Source organism: Rhodnius prolixus, unplaced genomic scaffold (genome assembly GCF_049639745.1).
Source record: "Rhodnius prolixus isolate KJV_2025 unplaced genomic scaffold, Rpr scaffold_1, whole genome shotgun sequence".
NCBI lineage: Eukaryota > Metazoa > Arthropoda > Insecta > Hemiptera > Reduviidae > Rhodnius > Rhodnius prolixus.
This window is the reverse complement of record NW_027411581.1, coordinates 58391960-58410886: the sequence shown is the minus strand read 5'-3', so window position 1 is coordinate 58410886 and position 18927 is coordinate 58391960. Positions and strand designations below refer to the sequence as shown.

The 18927-nt window shown below is 34.5% G+C and overlaps 1 protein-coding gene and 1 long non-coding RNA gene across 4 annotated transcripts in view; one reads left to right on the top strand and one right to left on the bottom strand.

Moving 5' to 3' along the window:
• Positions 1-18927, top strand: part of MESR6 (misexpression suppressor of ras 6) — a 906147-nt gene that overhangs the window by 356084 nt on the left and 531136 nt on the right. The window lies entirely within an intron of this gene.
• On the bottom strand, positions 8641-17439 carry LOC141449977 (uncharacterized). Its single transcript, XR_012455810.1, has 4 exons — positions 17048-17439; positions 11706-11921; positions 10754-10961; positions 8641-9376 (listed from the first exon to the last, which is right to left on the bottom strand). It is a non-coding gene; the product is annotated as an uncharacterized lncRNA (long non-coding RNA).

Below are 18927 nucleotides of genomic sequence, written 5' to 3'. Positions count from 1 at the left end.
TGAATTATAGGTTATCTGCAAAAGAGACTTATTCCAAGCAACAAGAGCTTTTAGGCACCAAAAAGGTGCCGAATGACGGAATATCAAGTTCGAGTTATAACTCATTTTTATTTTATAGCGGTATAATATGAACCGTTCACAGCACAACTCTACCGACTCCATAAAATAACATTTTTCGCAGTCAGAGGACCTCCCAAAACGTGTATTTCTGGTGGAAATTTTAATATTGAAAACCGATCATGAATAGATAAAATTGTAACTTTGATAAACAAATATTAGGGATATCGAAACGGGGTTAACGTCATTTTTCACAATTTTTTATGTAGTTTTCATAATTATTGTCAAAACCAGTGTTCCTTATGAAACCCTAATCGGGTTTTTAGCCGTAACTCCGCCACAAATAAAGATACAGCATCGGGGGTGAAAAATTTGAAAACTAGACCCAAAAAAACATATAGTTTACTTCGTGGGTTTTTTTCGAAATTTCGCTTTGATCACCCTGTATAAGGATTTGTCATTGAGTTTACAAAATCCTTATATAGCAGATCATAATAATTTTAATTTAATGGAAAATGTCCTTATGTAACCTCGGTCTGTTTTTTTGGCCGTAACTCCGCCAAAAATAAAGATACAGCACCGGGGTTGGAAAATTTGGAAACTAGACTAAAAAACATATAGTTTACGTCATGGGTTTTTCCGGATTTCCAGTTTTCTATAAGGTTATTAGCAATTGGTGCGTTTTAAAGGATCACCCTGTATTTTTAAATAAATTTACCGTTATCATTCAGCGGCTGCTACTGAATTTGAGTTGAATTATTGCAACGATTTGCATTACAGCACTGAGTTAATCAAAATGGCTTCTGAAATAATTTATTTGAATTATTTATCATTCAATGGCCACAAAAAAGTTTGTCTTTTAGTGGTGTTAATCTTTATTATTTGGGAAATTAGTTATAAATATAAAAAGCTATGATTGAACCAAATGCTTTGACACTTAAATTTAAGATATTTCAAAAAGTAGAGTTAAATCGATTTGTACAGTGAATGGGCTTATTTCTGAAATCTTTTTAATAAAAATTTATCAGGTGAATCAATTCAAATCAATGAATAGTTATCGGAAAGATAAAGAGAAGACCATGTACTGTCAGTGACTTGGATGTCAGAATGTTTGTTCTCTAAAATTGCCGACCATTCACCCCAAAGATATTGTTGCCACTTTTAGTAGTAACGGTTTCTTTAGCAACATCTACGCTGTTATTAAGCTGTAGTTTGTTTTCGGCAATTTATTTAATAACGATATTTTCTTAGCTACTTTTTTTGTTTTTTTTCTTTTTTTACATTCATTACAGTTCTGCAAATAAGTGAAAAATAGTTGTTAATGATTTCCAAGTAAGACGATGAGTGTTGTGAACTGCCAGTACGTTTACTTTTCTTAGAACAATGGTAAAGCTGTAGGAGATGTCATTCCTATAGAAAGAGACAGAATTTTCCCTTGTTTGTGCTGCCACTGATGGTGGTGACGAGCTGGCCGTTTCATCTCCTGGTGCTCTTTTTTTTTATCTACCAGCAGACGACAATTAAGGAAGCTGTGACTTCCTATCTCTAACTCCGCGCTAAATGATTCATCACGTTTCTTTCTATTGTTGTGTGCCTATTGTTGTATTACTTTTTCTGTTTAAATTAAAAGAAGTTAGTTTTCTTCACATTATTATAAATAAATTTTACAGAAATCTGTCTTAAACTGAATCTTGAATTTTTAAAGTGCAATTTAGTGCCACAATATCCATTATCTTATTTCGATTTAATGCGAATATGTAAGTTACTTTCTATTTCTGTTACAAAATTTTCCTGATCTACGGGACCTGCAATGAAAGTTTCAAGTAAATTCACAACAGTGCTACGGTTTGGAAAACTGAATTTTTCCTAACTAGATTAAAACTATAACAAAGAAAAGTTGCAAAAATTTTAGCCAAATATTGCATGATGATTTCCGCCTTCTTACGGACATATTTTATTCCCAGGAATCTAATTGAAGATTGCCTTAGGTATCGCTGGCTATTTCTAGGTTCACAAACATCTGGGGAAAAAGATAGGGTTCTGTCAGGAAAATAATGTTAATGGTCACTCTTAACTGGAATTACGATTTCGCACATGTGTGTATATATATATAAATGTTCGCTTATAGAATGGAAAGCGTACTAGCTGTGTACGAATATGTTAAAAAAGGAAACAAGATGGCATTCTGTCAAATGCGGTTCCAGGTTTTTGATTGTAAGAAGTATTTCAAAAAAAAAAAAAATTAAAAAGGAAGAACTAAAGTTAAGGAATTGATTGTAATGTCCAATGAAGCTTTCTTCTCTTAAAGGGGTACAAAAAAAATTAAACGATTTGTCTTCATTAGCCATTTTATATACGATATACAGGAATCTGTAGCCTCAGTTTGTCACTGAACGAAATATATTCTGATAGACTTATCTTCATTTGTTTCCACCTTTTTTGTGGTTCATTCTCTTACATTTTGTGAGAATTCAAGTTCGCGTCTACAAAAAGGCTTCCAAGGAATTCGAACATTATTATTTTTTTTTTTATAACGGGAAAGAACTGATATAACTTTTTTATTTATATATTAATAATACATTATAATTGGTAGCCGTGGCAACAGGAAATGATACATGTTCTTATCGTGTTTTTATAAAAGTATGGACTTATTTTGCATTTTACATTTTTTAATTTATGGAGGGAAGATTTTTTTTTTCATTTAGGATATTAACATTTTTTTTGGTGTGTGTGTCGTACATTGTACAATGAATAATAATTACTACAATTATTCATATTCTTAATAAATAAATATTATAAATTGGAAATGGCAATAAATCAAACGATACAAACTTGTGATAGAAACAATAAATTTAAATAAAAAAAAATTAATATCATCCGTGACTCTCCACTTTCCCTACTTATCTACCTATCTCACTGCTTAATACATATTCAAATATTCCTTATATAATTTAGTCGTCTAAAATATTGCCTATTTAATAAACATTGGTAGTTACCAACTATAATGATGGAGGCGCCACTATTATGCTACTGTACAAAGAAACGTTTTTCTATATAATACTCTATTAAGCACTTAAAAACGTCCGGCGTGTTTTAGCGATCAGCTCTGGATAAATTTGGTTATCTGGTTAATGGCAAGTCTAAGAAATACTTATTCTGCTTTTTCTTATTTATTATTTTTTGCGTGATCAAGTTTTGGAATAGCAATTAAACTATAGTGAAGTTGGTTATGTGGGTTGGATAGGATGCGATGCCGCTTGAAGCTTTAGGAAGAAGAAGTAGGACGTCAAAGCTAAAAACGAAATCGCAGGGAGTTTTATGTCCATGACGGCATTCCAGGCTTAACCGAACTAACAGTACCATCAGCAGAACGCTTCAGATCTCCTATAAAAACCCTTAAATCCTTAACTATGAATTCTCACATTCGAACTTCTTAAGTTCTGTAAAGAAAACGTACTTAAAAGTGAAATCCTGAAGCTGAGTTCCAAACCAAAATAGATCTTTTAGATCGCAGGAGCTCTGTCACTTTACCGTCGTGCTCCTTTACACATCTCTCACAATTAGAAATTCAATTCAAAATGGCTGAAACAGTTTTACTGATCTTTAACCTTCGATCATCGCACGCCATTCTTGGCCTCATCTGTCCACGAAGCAGATTTCATATATTCGATACTCGATTCTGAAAAGGAACACAACCTTTTTCTGCCAATTTAGATACAAATCTACAGCCCTTTTTTAGTAAGTTGCCTTGATAGTTCCATATTTAATACAAACTTCTCTCCCCTCCATCGCGACTAATATTAATTTTAATTGCAACATTGTGCACAATAAAAAAAAAAATGTAGTTACCATATTAGAAATGATTAATATTTATAGCAGTATAGGAGGTTATACTGCCATGTTAGGTTATGGAACACATGGAAATGAGAATAGTTGACGTGATTGAGTGTTAGCGCACGTTTCTACGCGCTCCCTATCATATCAATGATATTTCTTATTTATTCATACCGTATCTGACTATAAAACTATATATGCAGCTCCACTAGTGACGTAGTGAATAGGGAAGTACTTGGACAGCCCTCTCTTGCCTTCAAGTAATCATCTGAAGAGTTATTCCTCCTTTAATAATTCCTTTCAAAGTTCTTGAGTAACTAAAAACTGCGAAAAACTATGATTCTAACTGTTATTCTTATTGCTTCCACCAAAGTTTCAACCTATAATATTTTTATGAGTGTTGGCTTAATCAATCGTTCCTAGATTCATCCTTCTGGTAAAGCGAAATTCTTCAAATTGGGAAATTCAACAACATATTCAATTCCCACCAACGCTAATTATTAATTCTTTAGCATGAAAACACAGTAAAATTGAGTAAAATGGTACTTTAGACTGAAATAATTAAAAAGGAAATATTTTTTAGAAAGGGTTGCTGAAAACTGAAAGAATCTTTCATAAATTTACACTACTGTTCAAGCCATTTTCAAGCTTGGAATTTAAGCTACTCATTTTACCCCCTTTTAACTTTTAATATTTAAAAGCGTCTCATTAAAAAACAAATTGTAGAATGAAACCTAATCATTGCCATCTTCCAGAACTGTGCTGTTAACCCAGTTTACCTGGACAAGTGTTTCAAATGGAAGTTGTTGATCCGCAAATAACTGCGGAGGAATTTAGATTGTCGGGTCCGTGGGGTGATATAAAATAGGATATCTGCGTGTCTATGTAACCTAGGGGAAATGAGCTTTCTAATATTTTCCATGAGAATCATTTAAGACTTATAAGAATTGGAGGATGAAGTGATGGCTAACATTGTTCTATTTTTGAATAAGTTAGCCTGTGCTGCAGGCCATATACTTTTAATGCCAAGTACACATTATTTATTTATTTATTTATTTATTTATTGTATTAGACATTAAGTCGTTACAATGGAATTATGTTTACAAACAAAAACATAAAATAAAAGTACACTTTTAACTTAAACATATAAAGAATAACTAAAAATCGTTCTTTAAGAAATAAAATACTTAATATAAAAAACAAAACAAAAAAATAAAATAGAAGTAATACATTTTGCAATAACCAAATTTATTTATTTATTTATCTTTTAAATTATATTTTTAATAACAAAAAAAACGCACAACTACTAATAATGAATACACTACTAAAATATAAATAAAATAAACAAAAATATAAGGTTAAGAAATAGAAAATAATAATAGAAATTCTCTTAATTTTAGGGAAAAATTCATGTATTTGTACAACAGGAAAAGGCTTTCTTTGTTCTGATTCGTAACTACTCTCTCCATGCTAAACTGGCCATCAAAAGCTTCCCTATAAAAATATCCTCTTGCTTCTGAAAACACAGGGCAAACGGCCACCATATGGGTGCCATCTTCCACCTCTTTGTTGCACAGCTTACAAACATTTTGACCACTAATTTTAAAACTTACATTGTCTATAGTAAATTTTGAAAAATGTTTGCCATTTAATCTTAGCTGAGCATATAGGCGTTTATATTTTAGAGGAATATCCAACAGGAGATAAGGTTGGCACAATATTTCTTTAGGAATTATTGCATGCAAATGTTTACTATAATTAGAATTTCTTGCTCTGGCAAGATCTTCATTAAATAAATAAGCCCTATATCTATCAACGATAGAGTCTAGATCAGATTTACTAAAATTATTTGGCCACACAAAGGATGGAATGAATTTATTAATTAAAGTTCGCAATTGTGAGTACCAGTTGAAATTATGATTCATCCTTTCACTGTGAAGGTTCACCAATGTTGAAAAACAGATTTTCGGATACCTGGATCTGTCCATTTTTTCTATTTTTAACAACCAATTTAACGTCAATTTCAGAACAAACAGGCTTAAATGGACAACACCAGTTTCTAATCTTATGAGAAAATGAGGAGTACATTGGTTAACGTTTAAGGTTCTTTTAATAAATCTACATTGTACAGCATCCAAATCATCCAGATATCTAAGGCTCCACACGGGAGCACCATACAGCAGAGTATTTCTAATTATTGAATTAAAAAGATACATTCTTGATTCCCAAGATTTTAAATTATTTTTGTAAAAAATATTAAACAATGAGCCCATTGCAGAGTTGGCCTTCCTAACCGCTTCATCTTTAGCCTCTTTAAAAAGTGAAGATCTAGAAAATGTAATGCCCAAATAATTAAAATAGGAAACCATCTCCAGCCTGGAAGAACCAAAGTAAAAATTTTCACAACTTTTAAGTTTCCCTGTACCGAACTTCAAAACTTTCGTTTTGGCCGTATTAACCTGCAATTTGTTTAAGCTTGAATAGGACTCTAATACTTTTAATTTCTTTCTTAAATCGGAGGGGCTATCTCCAAAAATTACCAAATCATCGGCATAAGCCAATAGAATAATATCGTTTTTCTCATCAATTCGAATTCCATATAAACCCTTAGTTCTGAAATAACCCTCCAAATCGGATACGAATAGGTTAAAAAAAATGGGACTCAAAATTTCTCCCTGAATTACTCCTTGGTTCAGCTTCACCTTTATAGAATATTCATTGTTATCTCTAATACTCACAGTTGCCTCCTTATATAATTTTTGTAAAATTCTGAAGCATTTTCCATAAAGACCCAGGTTTCTAAGCTTTTCCCAAAGAAGATGGTGACAAATCGAGTCAAATGCTCTTTGGAAGTCTACGAAAAGACAATAAAGATTTTTCTTTTTAATACCATAATTTATCTGAGCTATAGAGTTCAGAATAAAAGTGTTGTCTAGACATCCTCTTCCAATTCTAAAGCCAGATTGAAACTCTGGAACTACATTTTCCAAGTCAGTCCATACCTCCAGCCTACTTAAAATTATCTGAGTGAAAATCTTAACCAAACAATTAACCAGACCAATACCCCTGTAGTTATCTGTGCACATTTTATCCCCTTTTTTATGTAACATAAACATGACTATTTTAAACCAATCATCAGGAATATCTTCAGATTCGATTATTTTATTAAAAAACACTTCCAAATAAAGTAGCCAATTTTGAGGTAAATTTATAAAAAAGTCATAATTTATTTGATCTTGCCCAGCAGCTTTACCCAGTTTACATCTTTTTAAAGAACCTGCGATTTCATTAGCATTAATAGGATTGTCTAAGAGAGGGTGACTAACATCTAAGTTCAAGCAGTAATGGTATTCAATATTAGGAGGGTATGAATTTAATAGATAGGTATTCCAAGCTTCCATAGCAATGGGAGAAGGCATTTTAACTTCGTATCTTCTAGTATATTTTATTGTTTTCCAAAAGTCTGAACTGTTCCTACAATCTGAAAGTTTGTTAGAAATATCTTCGTAGAACTGAAGTTTTTTAAACTTTATAAGATTCCTATAGTTTTTTTTAGAAATAATATACGCTTGGAAGTTATTATCATCAAGCTTATTAGATTTCCAGCTTCTATAATTTTTGTGAACTAAAGTTTTAGACTTATAGTGCCAAGTACACTTAATTTCCCTTTATTTATGTTTACTTCATTGTAGTACATTCCTGCAATAAGTGAAGCTGTTCCAACACGATACATATAAATAAGAGGTCTGTAAATTAAGTAATGAGGCTGATTTTTTTAAATTTTTTTATTCAAAAAGAATTACAGTTCTATAATGTCACCTTCAAAATAACTTCCTTCTGAAGTTACACAGCGCTGGAGACGTTTCTTCCACTCCTCGTAGCAGTGCTCGATACTGGAACAGCTTTTAGCTGATCGGTTACGGTTGTTTGAATGTTTTCGACTGCCCCAAAATGAGTTCCCTTGAGGTGATTTTTCAACTTCGGGAAGAGAAAAAAGTCACAAGGACTCTAGCCAGGCGAATAAGGAGGCTGAGGAGCCACAAGAATGTTTTTACTGGCCAAAAACTCGTTTATTGAAATTGCTATGTGAGAGAATTCAACCAGCGCTTCAACCATCTTAAGAGGATTTCCTGACAATTGCAGTAAGTTGGGAAACTAGAGGGTTGGAATGTGAGGAAAAAAAGAGGCGGGGAACTTTTCATAACGGGATCTTGTAGTTTCAGGATTTATAGGGAACAAGGAGATCTCTGTGCTAGGTAGAGTTAGAAACAATTGTTAGCGCTTTTGATTGGATTCTGTGGAAATATAAAAAGATAATTTCTTTTGAGGATACCAGTGAGAATACAAATTTTTAAATCAGAGAAATTTTCCGAAAAGATAAGAGACCAATAAAGACGGAGCTTTAAAATCGGCCAAGTTTAATGGAATCTCAAAGAAGTAAATATAAATAAAATAACGAAGAAAAAAAAGAATCAAAACAGAAGAAATAAAATCGTCCTTTAAAGATAACAAAGAGAAGTTGATGGACGAAGGAACTTTGGAATTTCTTTTTCTTTTACATTTTACTATCCTTCCTTCTGCTCGCTTCCTGTTGTGAAAAGAGAAATAAAAGGAGGAGAAAGAATAAAATGACTACAAGAATGTCCCCTCCACCCAACGGAGCCGTTTGTCCAGCATAGTCACCAATCTCCACTGGCCAAACCTTATACCCGGGGACCCATAGCCATATCAGTATGCTAGAGAGCAACGTTCAGGGCAGTAAACTGCGGTCCGAGAGGGGGATGGGGCCAATAAAATCCGATGAGAACTTGGAACCACATATAATGTTGTTGGTGTGTGACCGAGGGTCACACGAGAGGAAAGAGCTGGATTGAGTACGATATTGGGATTCAAAGAGATTGAGAGAGAGGAGATTCAGTCTCCGCGGCTGTAAAATGGTATTTCTTCTTCTTCTTCTTCTTGTTTTATTGGACCGTCCTACCTGGTAGCCTCAGTAAGGAGAGAGAATTCCAGCTCTCAAGATTCCCTCTTCTCTTTCTCCTCTTAATGTTCACTCACACTCAGACAGACGCATGCCCAAAACAACACTTCCTTTTCAAACCTACCAACCTGTCCACAACTATTAGGATAGTAAATTTTGAATTTAACCAACTACGTCCATCTATATATATCTTAACAGCTAGCAGACCCTGATGCTTCTTTAGTAGGATTTGCGTGGGAAAAATGACAATTTTGGTTTTTTTGGTAATCATTAAGAAATAGGCCTAAATCTTTATTTTATAAATTTTTTGATAGTTTTTTTTTTTTAACCTTGGTTATATTTTTATTTAAATCAGGTACGCCATTAAGAGGGCATTGTCCAATTCTATCTTGCACTCCTGGCAAAAGGAAGTACTATAATCGTTAAGAAAAAGTTCCTGAACTTCTAGACTAACAATTCTTGAAGATTTTTTTTTTAGGGTGTGGCATCTTCTTTTGAGAAAATCTGATCAATTGAACAATAATAAATTCAGTTATTGTAAATTTCAGAAAGTTTTAAAAATTTCAGACATACTAAGAGAGCATACAATTTAATTAATTGAAAAAATAAATAAAAGCTCGGTTAACTAACCATCCTAACTACAGTTTGCGTATAAATTAGTGAATATTAACTAAATAAAACTTCCTAGTTCAAAAATTAAAATAGCCTAGTGGCTATTAAATAACGAGACTGATGCTGCTACAGAAGAACTATGCATGCGCCAAATCTTAACGACCTACAGCTGTGCAGCGTAAAGCCTTCTCTTTCGATTGCAGCGTCTCACGTGTGTTTGTAAAGAAATCTGTCTGACCGGAACCGTGTTTGTGTAAGAGGTGTTAGTTTATTTTGTCAAAAACATGGTACTACACATGAAGTAGAGCTACGAATTGTCGTGAAATTTCACATGAAGGTGGGTAAAACCGCTACTGAAACTTATCTTTTATTAAAAGAAGTTTATGGCGATGAATGTTTATGACGTGCGCAAGTTTTTGAGTGGTTCAAGCGTTTCCAAGATGGCCGGAGAAGACGTCGGAGATGATGACCGCCACACGGTCGCCCTTCCACGTCCAGAACGGATGGAAAATATCGATTATAATTAATCAACATTACTACCGTGAGGTGCTTGCTCAATTCCGTGAAAGAGTAAGGAAAAATCGGCCCGCTTTGTGAAAGAACAAGTCACGGGTTCTCCATCCAAGACAACGCGCCGGCTTACTGTGCATTGTCTGTCAAGACGTTTCTAGCCAAGTACAACATCCCAATATTTTGGGACATCCGCCTTATTCGCCTGACCTGATCCCATGTGACTTTTATCTGTTCCCTAAAGTCAAATCTGCATTAAAAGGAATACGATGTTAGTCCTTTGAAGCTGTGAAAGAAAAAGCTGCACGCTTCATGCAGGAGCTCACAGAAAAAGACTTCCAGCACTGTTTCGAACAATGGTAAATTCACATGGAGCGTTGTAGGGATAGGGGAGAGGTGTATATTGAAGGTGATAATAACTAAATATGTATAAATTTAAAATAATATGTTTTATAACAATAGTCTCATTATTTAATAGCCACATCTCGTATAATATTTTAAATGAAGAATTACGAATGCAGAGGGTTTAATATAATACTAAAGGTTAATGGGATATTTTTTTTTGTTGCGCACATATATGTTAGTAATGTAACATTGCACGCATGTTTGTAAGTATGTATTTATATAAATTCAATGTCGAACATTACCATTCTCCCTGACCTTGTTCAAGGTCATATTTATGCAATGAACTATCAGCCAATCTCATGCAAACATATGTTCAAATTGATATATTAGCTAAGTAACTTCTAAAATACATACCTTATGTGTAACTCGTACGCATATTATTTTCAAAATGTGCACTATAATTTTCTATTATTAGATATTGTAATCGGATTATAATTACTTTTTTTTTTGTATGTGTACATAACGTTAATTGTTTATTTACATTTTTTTCTGTGCTGCATTATTAATAATTCTCAATATTTAAAATTTAATACCAAAATTCAATTTCCAAAATAAGGGTCCCCTGTATCCAAAACAAAATGGTTTACAGTAAATAATCTTTCTCCCTCTTGTGAATTTTAGGGCTGAGAGTTTATTGATACCAATTCCACAATTTAAATTACGTATTTTAATCTCAAATTTTCCACCAATCAGACTATTGATTAGAAAAATCTATTTTACGAACAATCGTTTCATTTTCCCTAATCGCAATTTACGTTATGAAATTTTCTTGAATCAATTCAGGCGAAAAAATTGCCTCCAAAAAAGTAAGTTGTATAAGTATATTGATCCTTTACTTCGTCAAACGGGGCTTGATGTCCACAACTACCAAATTGGGTGTGAACTAGATAGTTCCACTTGGTCGTGGATATAGCCTAATCAGTTCTCGGTCATATGGCCACCTGGAATGGGTTTCTTTTTCACTTTAATGCTCATCAGTGCTTACCTCGGAAAATGGAAAATTATTGAGGTTAAAGAAAGCCGTGTGAAAGATACCAGATGGTTTGTTGTGGATGAACTCCAAGCTCTCCCTTGGCTACTGGGGTCAAACAGAAAAACACCTTTACTTCCTGGACAGAAATTCCCCCTAACCTCTTCATAATTGTCCTAATTAGGGACGTTGCCCTTTATGGAGATTATTAAAGCTATTATTTCAGTGAATTTAAATTTTATATTAAATGTACATGCACTTTTACTTTAAATAGATCCACTATAGTAAATAATATGCCCATTATAGGCGTCAGTCAGTTATAGGAAATGACATTACCTGCCTATTAAAGTCAAAACTCCGTATAACAGAAATAATGACCAACATTTATAGACATTTTTCTTTTGAACTTTCAACAGTTTTACCATTTTCGATGGTTTTCTTTAACATATAAACTGTTTGATTTAAATACAAGTTAAAAACATTGTCACCTGGAGACATGATTCCAAAATGGGACTTTTAACAAGTACCCTGTTAGTTGTTGAAAAGTTCAACCTGTAAAATATCAGATAACTATCAGATTTGTTTGAAATGTCACTGGTTTCTTTTTTTATAATTGGTAAGAATTTTATTTGAAAGTACACGTTTCTATTGTGACTAACGGTGGTGCCCTTAGCTCATCTGACAAAGGGCGTTCGTGCATATCATTACTGCTAGGTGACAGAATTTCTAACTGAAATACATCTACTTCACTTTCTGTAACTGATGTGATGTTATACTTCAAGTAAATTGAAATGTTTCTCCTTCATGTTGTTTGTGACATTGTGCAGTATCATCACGCTTACTAATTGTATATTATACAGGTGTGAATTTACGGTAGCCGAGCGGTTAGAGGCGAGACCTGTATAAAGCTAATATGCATTGTGGTACCGGGTTCGATTACCGGTCTTAGGCCTTGGATTTTATTTAAAGGTTAATAAAAGAAATTGCAGTAAAGTATGTTTGCTAGTCGCCTCCGTCCACGACACCTAATTCGGTAGTTGGACATATTGCCCACCTGAAAAAAATAGGCAATTACTTTACTTACTTTTCACAGGTGTGAATTTCAAAATAAAGAAACAAATTCTTGTAAATTTTGTAAATTAGTCCATTTGTATTTGATTGTTTAATCAAGAAACGTAAAACTGAAAGGTCAACGCCTCAATAGAGAAGTAGTAGCCCTTAGGCTGAAAGTGGTTCATTGAGTGCTCCCTAGATGAATGGGTGAGACCGTCATTTAGACGCCCGCTCCTGCACTGGTCCTGGGAGCCATCTGTCTTGGCCACGATCTGATTTCTGCTCGGGAACGAGTTATCTTTATAGTTAAAATCCCCCGTCTCGACTCCTTATTCTGAATCATGCTTTGATATGATGGGTGGCGATCATCAGATCTTCTCCCACACATAATTGAGCGATTTTTATCCAAGTCCTCGACTATTTCTTTTTCCGTGCTTCTCCGTCTCTTTGTGAACGAGAGATAGGTTATTGATGGTAATTAGTAGGTTTAGCTGTAATTAAGGCCTGTTGGATCCAATAGAAAGAGGCCAAAGTATCTACTAAGGCCACCATGGCGTTGGAATAGCTAGACAATGCATAACACCACCGTCATCTCCAATAACAAGAAGGTGATCCAACAATCAAGGCGCGCCCCAAATCAAATCACATAAATAATCTCTTTTCTTTTTTTTTTATTTGATTTCAAAAAGCTAGCATTGTTTTATGCGACTCATTAATAATAAATCGAAATAACAAAGATCTATGGACAAACATTAATATACACATAGTGTTTTCTCTATACTGACAAACACAGAGCAAGGAGGTTAAGGGGTGGGGAAAGTCGAATTATCCGCCAAGTATGCATTCAAGGTCAGTGTTGTAATAATCTAATGACAACTATAACGACTATGTAGCAATTTGCTTACACATCCCACCAATCACAATGAACATCAACATGCTTCTTTAACTTACCAGTAATCAACATATGTTCCACTCTTTATTTCAACTTTAATCACCTTTTTTTCTTTGCTTAATTTCCATTTGAAATTTGCCATATGGCTAAGACAGCTGATGTAGCAATTCTTTCATTAATAGGATAATTATTTATTACAATTATTGATATTGCAACTGCGGTATTTAGTGATGTCGGCAAGGTGGAATATTGCCTTTATTGCATATATCTTGGATTTTAGGGAACCTTTTTGCGATTTATTATACCTAAGACGAAATCAGCGTAAAGATTAGCTTGAATACCTAGCTCCCTAAAAAACACTTTAAAAACATGCTCAGTAAATGTTGTACATGAAAATTAAAGAAAATCGCTGGAAATCAAAGAAAATTGTTTAAATTTGAAACATCGCTTTAGGAAAGTGAAGAAGTTGGATTGGGTCGAAGAGTCTCCCAGATTCCTCTGCTAATCTTTGAAGCAAATGCTCCGTTTAGAAATCCATGTCCCAGAGTCAGTTGGAGGCGATAGTTTGTGGCAACGTATTTCTTACGCTAGCCTGGAGGAAAGATGTGATTGATTGAAATTCTAGCATTCCACCAAATATATCTATCGTGCCCCCGAGTGAAACAAGTAGTACGTCCTAGAGAACGAGGAGCGGCAGTTGAGGATAACCATTCCTTTTTCAAGATGCTGCCAAAATATTCTGAAGAACATTCTTCCAAATTTATTTATACTAGGGGAGGCAAACTTGGCCTCGAAACATTGCAGCAGGACGTCCTCAGTCAGGAATAACCACTCCTTAAAGGCAACATACTCTTTAAACTATAGCCTCAAGATATTCCCAAAGATAGTCCGTTAGAAACGGAAGTTATAGCCTTTCATAACAGTGACTAATGCACACTAAGTTTAATGACATCAGCTGCAATTAGCAGGAAACTCCTCAGGAATTTGGACTTCCGATCACGCCATGTACTTCAGTTTTGCGTGTCAGTTTAGGTGTTACTCCATGTTATTACACTAGTTATGTAATCTGCAAGAATGCCAGAATTTCTGAGTAGGTGGTCAGTCCAGTTCATACGGGAAACATAGATATCATTTATAAGATGAGAGAACGCTTGTGGACATCTAAAAGTATTTTTCTTCAAGTTTCCTTCTTTGAAAAAATATTTTTTTCAGGGGGGCTGAACGCGCCCTACTATCTGCCGCGATTGCTCACGCTTGACCAAAAACGAAATCGTGTGAAGTGTTGCAAGGGCGGTTTGCAGCTGTTCCAGAAGAATCCGTAGGACTTTAAGCGTCGTTTCGTCACTGTGGATGAAACATGGATACATCACTACACTCCTGAGACCAAAGAACAATCTAAACAATGGGTTACCAAGGGGGAATCTGCGCCAAAAAAGGCGAAGACCGTTCCTTCGGCCGGAAAGATTATGGCGACTGTCTTTTGGGATTCGCAAGGAATAATCCTCATCGACTATCTGGAAAAGGGTAAAACTATTACAGGTGCATATTATTCATCTTTATTGGACCGTTTGAAAACCGAGCTGCAAGAAAAACGCCCACGATTGGCCCACAAAAAAGTCCTTTTCCATCACGACAACGCACCAGCTCACACCTCAGCAGTTGTGGTCGCAAAATTAATGGAAATAGGGTTCCAACTCGTTTCACATCCCCCCCTATTCTCCAGACTTGGCTCCCTCGGACTACTATTTGTTCCCCAATATGAAAAAGATTTTATTCAAACGAGGAGGTGATTGCAGAAACGAATGGCTATTTTTCAGACTTGGACAAATCCTATTATTCGGAAGGGATCAACAAACTAGACCAGCGTTGGACGAAGTGTATAAGCCTAAAAGGAGACTATGTTGAAAAATAAAAAAGGTTTACCCCCAAAAATTAAGTAGTTTTTATTTTTGCACGGACTTTTCAAACGACCCTCGTACTTGGTTAATAATTGGATCGTAGCAGCACAGATTGCCCTGCTGCAGTATTCTATGTTTAATAATGTTTTAGTAGTTTGTCTACAGCGTTTTCTACAAATAGATGAAGCAGTAAGTATACTCGTATATGTAAATGTAGAGATACGTTAGAAGAAGAAAAAATAAGCGTAAAATATCTACAGATAAGCAAAGTAACATTATTTGCATAAAATTCTAGAAAATAAGCAGGAAAATTGATCGTATATTAAATATATGATATGCATTCTTATTTGTTTTAAATTTATTACATCTCATTCTTTATGATAGTACATCGAAATATGATAATTGCATTTTATGGTAATTTGGATTTTTATCTTGCCTGATGCAAAAAATATAAATGAATGAGTAAATAAAAATACAATATTGCTAGTTTAGTAAAAAAACAATATATATATATATGTAATTTATTAGCCAGGACAAGTTATATGCATTGTTTAGTTATGGACTAGGACTTATAACAGTGGGCAGCGGATCTCTCCTTTTGTTGTCCGCGACTTGGCTACAGGCGCCGATCTGCTCCATTCATTCTCTTTAGTCATAGTATACAGTTGTGGGGGGGGGGAGAAAGATTAGAGAGCTAGGTGGGGGCAAAGCTGAGGGCGTCACCCGGCCGGCTTGGTCTATTGTCGTCGGTCAAGACGCTGAAGTCATTGCCGGGCTAGCTGAATTGGCGCCCAAAGTGATAGAGCGGCCCCAGCCGAATAACAGAGAGGTCGGTCCTCTATTATGAATACCGTTAACAATTCAGCTTTAGAGAGAACAGCCGTGCAGTACCTTGGCCTTGATGTCCAGATTTGAATTGATTGTGTTACTTGTTCAATATTAATCTAACCTATCTTTTGATATGTAAGTTTGGAAAGCTCATCAATTTCTCTTACAACTTTGTCTTACGGGGAAAGAAGTATTACAAAACATCCTCCGGAAATACATTTTCTTAGAGAATAAAAAAGGTATTTTTAGATATCACACATTATTCAAGCAAAACATTCGATTAATCTTCAAATTTACAACTCAAATTCCTCTTTTCCACTCCATTTCTTTCACATCAATTCTAGATTAATCATCATCTGACCATCGGCGACCTGAAGCTAGCCACTATTCCTGTCATTCTGTTCTAGAACTCTGACCCTAGGTCAGCTTCCTCTCATTACAGACACATTCAAACCAAATAACTAGAACTTTGGGGCCGAGTTTCTGGCAAATCAAAATTTAACCCCAAACAAATGCCAACAAATATTATTTTCGTTCATGCTGCACACATAAAGTCCTCCTGACAAACTATATTCAAATTCCTCAGCCTCCTGTTAACTTGGTTCGCTATAAAAAAAAAAGAAAAAAAGGATAGTAATTGCCTATTTTTTCAGGCGGGGCTTGACGTCCAACTACCAATTAGGTGTCGTGGACGGAGCAAACATACTTTACTGTTTTCTTTTATTAACCATTAAATAAAATCTAAGTCCAAGACAAGGGGAATCGAACCCAGTACCACAATGCGTATTAGCTTTGCAGGTCTCGCCACTTAATCCGCTCGGCTACCGTGGCGCCACTTGGTTCGCTATATTGTGCTGTGCATCGAAAAAAATACTATCATGGGACTCAAAAAACGATTTAGACTTAAAAAAAGATGGAACAAATTAATTCTGTACCTATCAGGCAAACGATCGAACTAACCCTAGTACAAAATCTACTCAGGCTTACTCAAACTGTTGTGGACTTACGGACTTAAATTGTGCGGTTCAACCAAACTCTCAAAATTCTAACAAAATCCAGTTTTTCCAATCAAAAATTCTTCATCAAATTGGAGATGCTCCAATTTTATGTCTCAAATTTTGTAATTCATATTGAACCTTATTTTTATTTTCGATCAGGTGTAAGTCATAAAAAGTTAACTGCTCAAAATTGCAAGTTTCGATAATTAAGTTAGGCTTTCATTAAAAGTATGGAGACCAAATAAAGCTAAAGGCAATTTTTCAAAGGTATCACCTTGTTAATAAAATTTACTGAGGGTTTTTAAAAAATTTTTGCACATCCTGTAAAATCACTGAATTGAAATTACTTCCCGGCTAATTCTGACATATTGATATTGTCCATTCATTTTTAAATTATAACAAAACAGTAATATAGCTATTAGTAATATTATATTTTAACATATGGTAATAAAAATATCCATAGTTTTCTTACGAATTTATGTCATAACATTTTGTGGTAGAATGCTTTGAATGGCCATGACATTTCTTTGATAGTATCTACTTTCTTTCGCTGTAAACTTGTTGATGATTGGCCAAGCGACGACAGTACAATTCTCCACAATCGCCCAGCTCTTGTCTAGTACTAATCTTTAGCATTGCAGAACTCTGCAGAACTAAAATTTTTTTTTTTCTTAGAAATCAGTTTCTTGCTCATATTTCCCGTTTCTTCTTTAATTTTATGAATTAGGCATTACTTTGAATATTATTGACGAATCTGAGAATAAGGATTCACATTAGTAATCAGAATAGTTAGTACCATTTGGGTGTAAAATCATTGATGGTGAAAATCAAATGCAATCTTTTTTTTAAAGAGATATTACTTCCAAATCAATTTCGACTGAAATAGATTAAATAAATAAAAAATAACGGAATAAACATAATCATTAATAAAACAAAAATATCGATGCCCTACTAGTGCTGCACGAGAAACGAGACAAATCTCGGTGTCGGTACCGAGACCGAGACCGAGACGAGACTTGAGCAACCGAGACCGAGACCGAGATCGAGACATGATATATATCTCGTCGAGAAATCTCGGTCTCGTCTCGGTTTTTCAAATATTAATTTTTAGCTACAAAATTATAAAATTGTGTTCTTTATTAATAAATAATCATTACGGGTATTGAATTAATTATTAAAAGTTACGATTTTATTATATATGTTCAATATTACTACACCTATTTGACTTCGAATTACATAAGTAAAGTAAGCAAAGTAAAGTAATCGCCTATTTTTCAGGCGGGGCTTTACGTCCAACTACCAATTAGGTGTCGCGGACGGAGGCGACTAGCAAACTTACTTTACTGTAAATTTCTTCTACTAATCATTAAATAAAATCCAAGGCCTAAGACCGGGAATCGAACCCAGTACCACAATACTCATTAGCTTCGCAGGTCTCGCACTATTTTCGTTTTTAAGATACTCTTTGCCTGAGCATTGATACATAAAAGAGCTTTTACTGAGTCAGAAGTTAAAGAAGATCTTCTATTGGTCATTATCATCGCAGCTTGCGAAAATAATCTTACCGATGGCACTGAAGTTACACAGATACTAAAAATATCTTTCGCCATTCTAGACAAATTTTTGAAGGAATTCTCAAGTGTTTTCCACCATTCTAAAATGTCAACGTCTACTGGTGCTTGGTCTAATTTGGTATAATTAATTATTTCTGTCTTCCATGCTTCGATGATATTTGCTGATTTTTGAGCAAATGGTGCAAAAATATTGATGCAGTCGTCGTCGTCGTCAAAAGGTGAATCATCAGATTCTTTACCTTCACCAACAGCCGTAACTAATGGAGCGGGAAGTTTGTTGGGAGGTGTATTTTTTATTTCACGAATCGACTATTA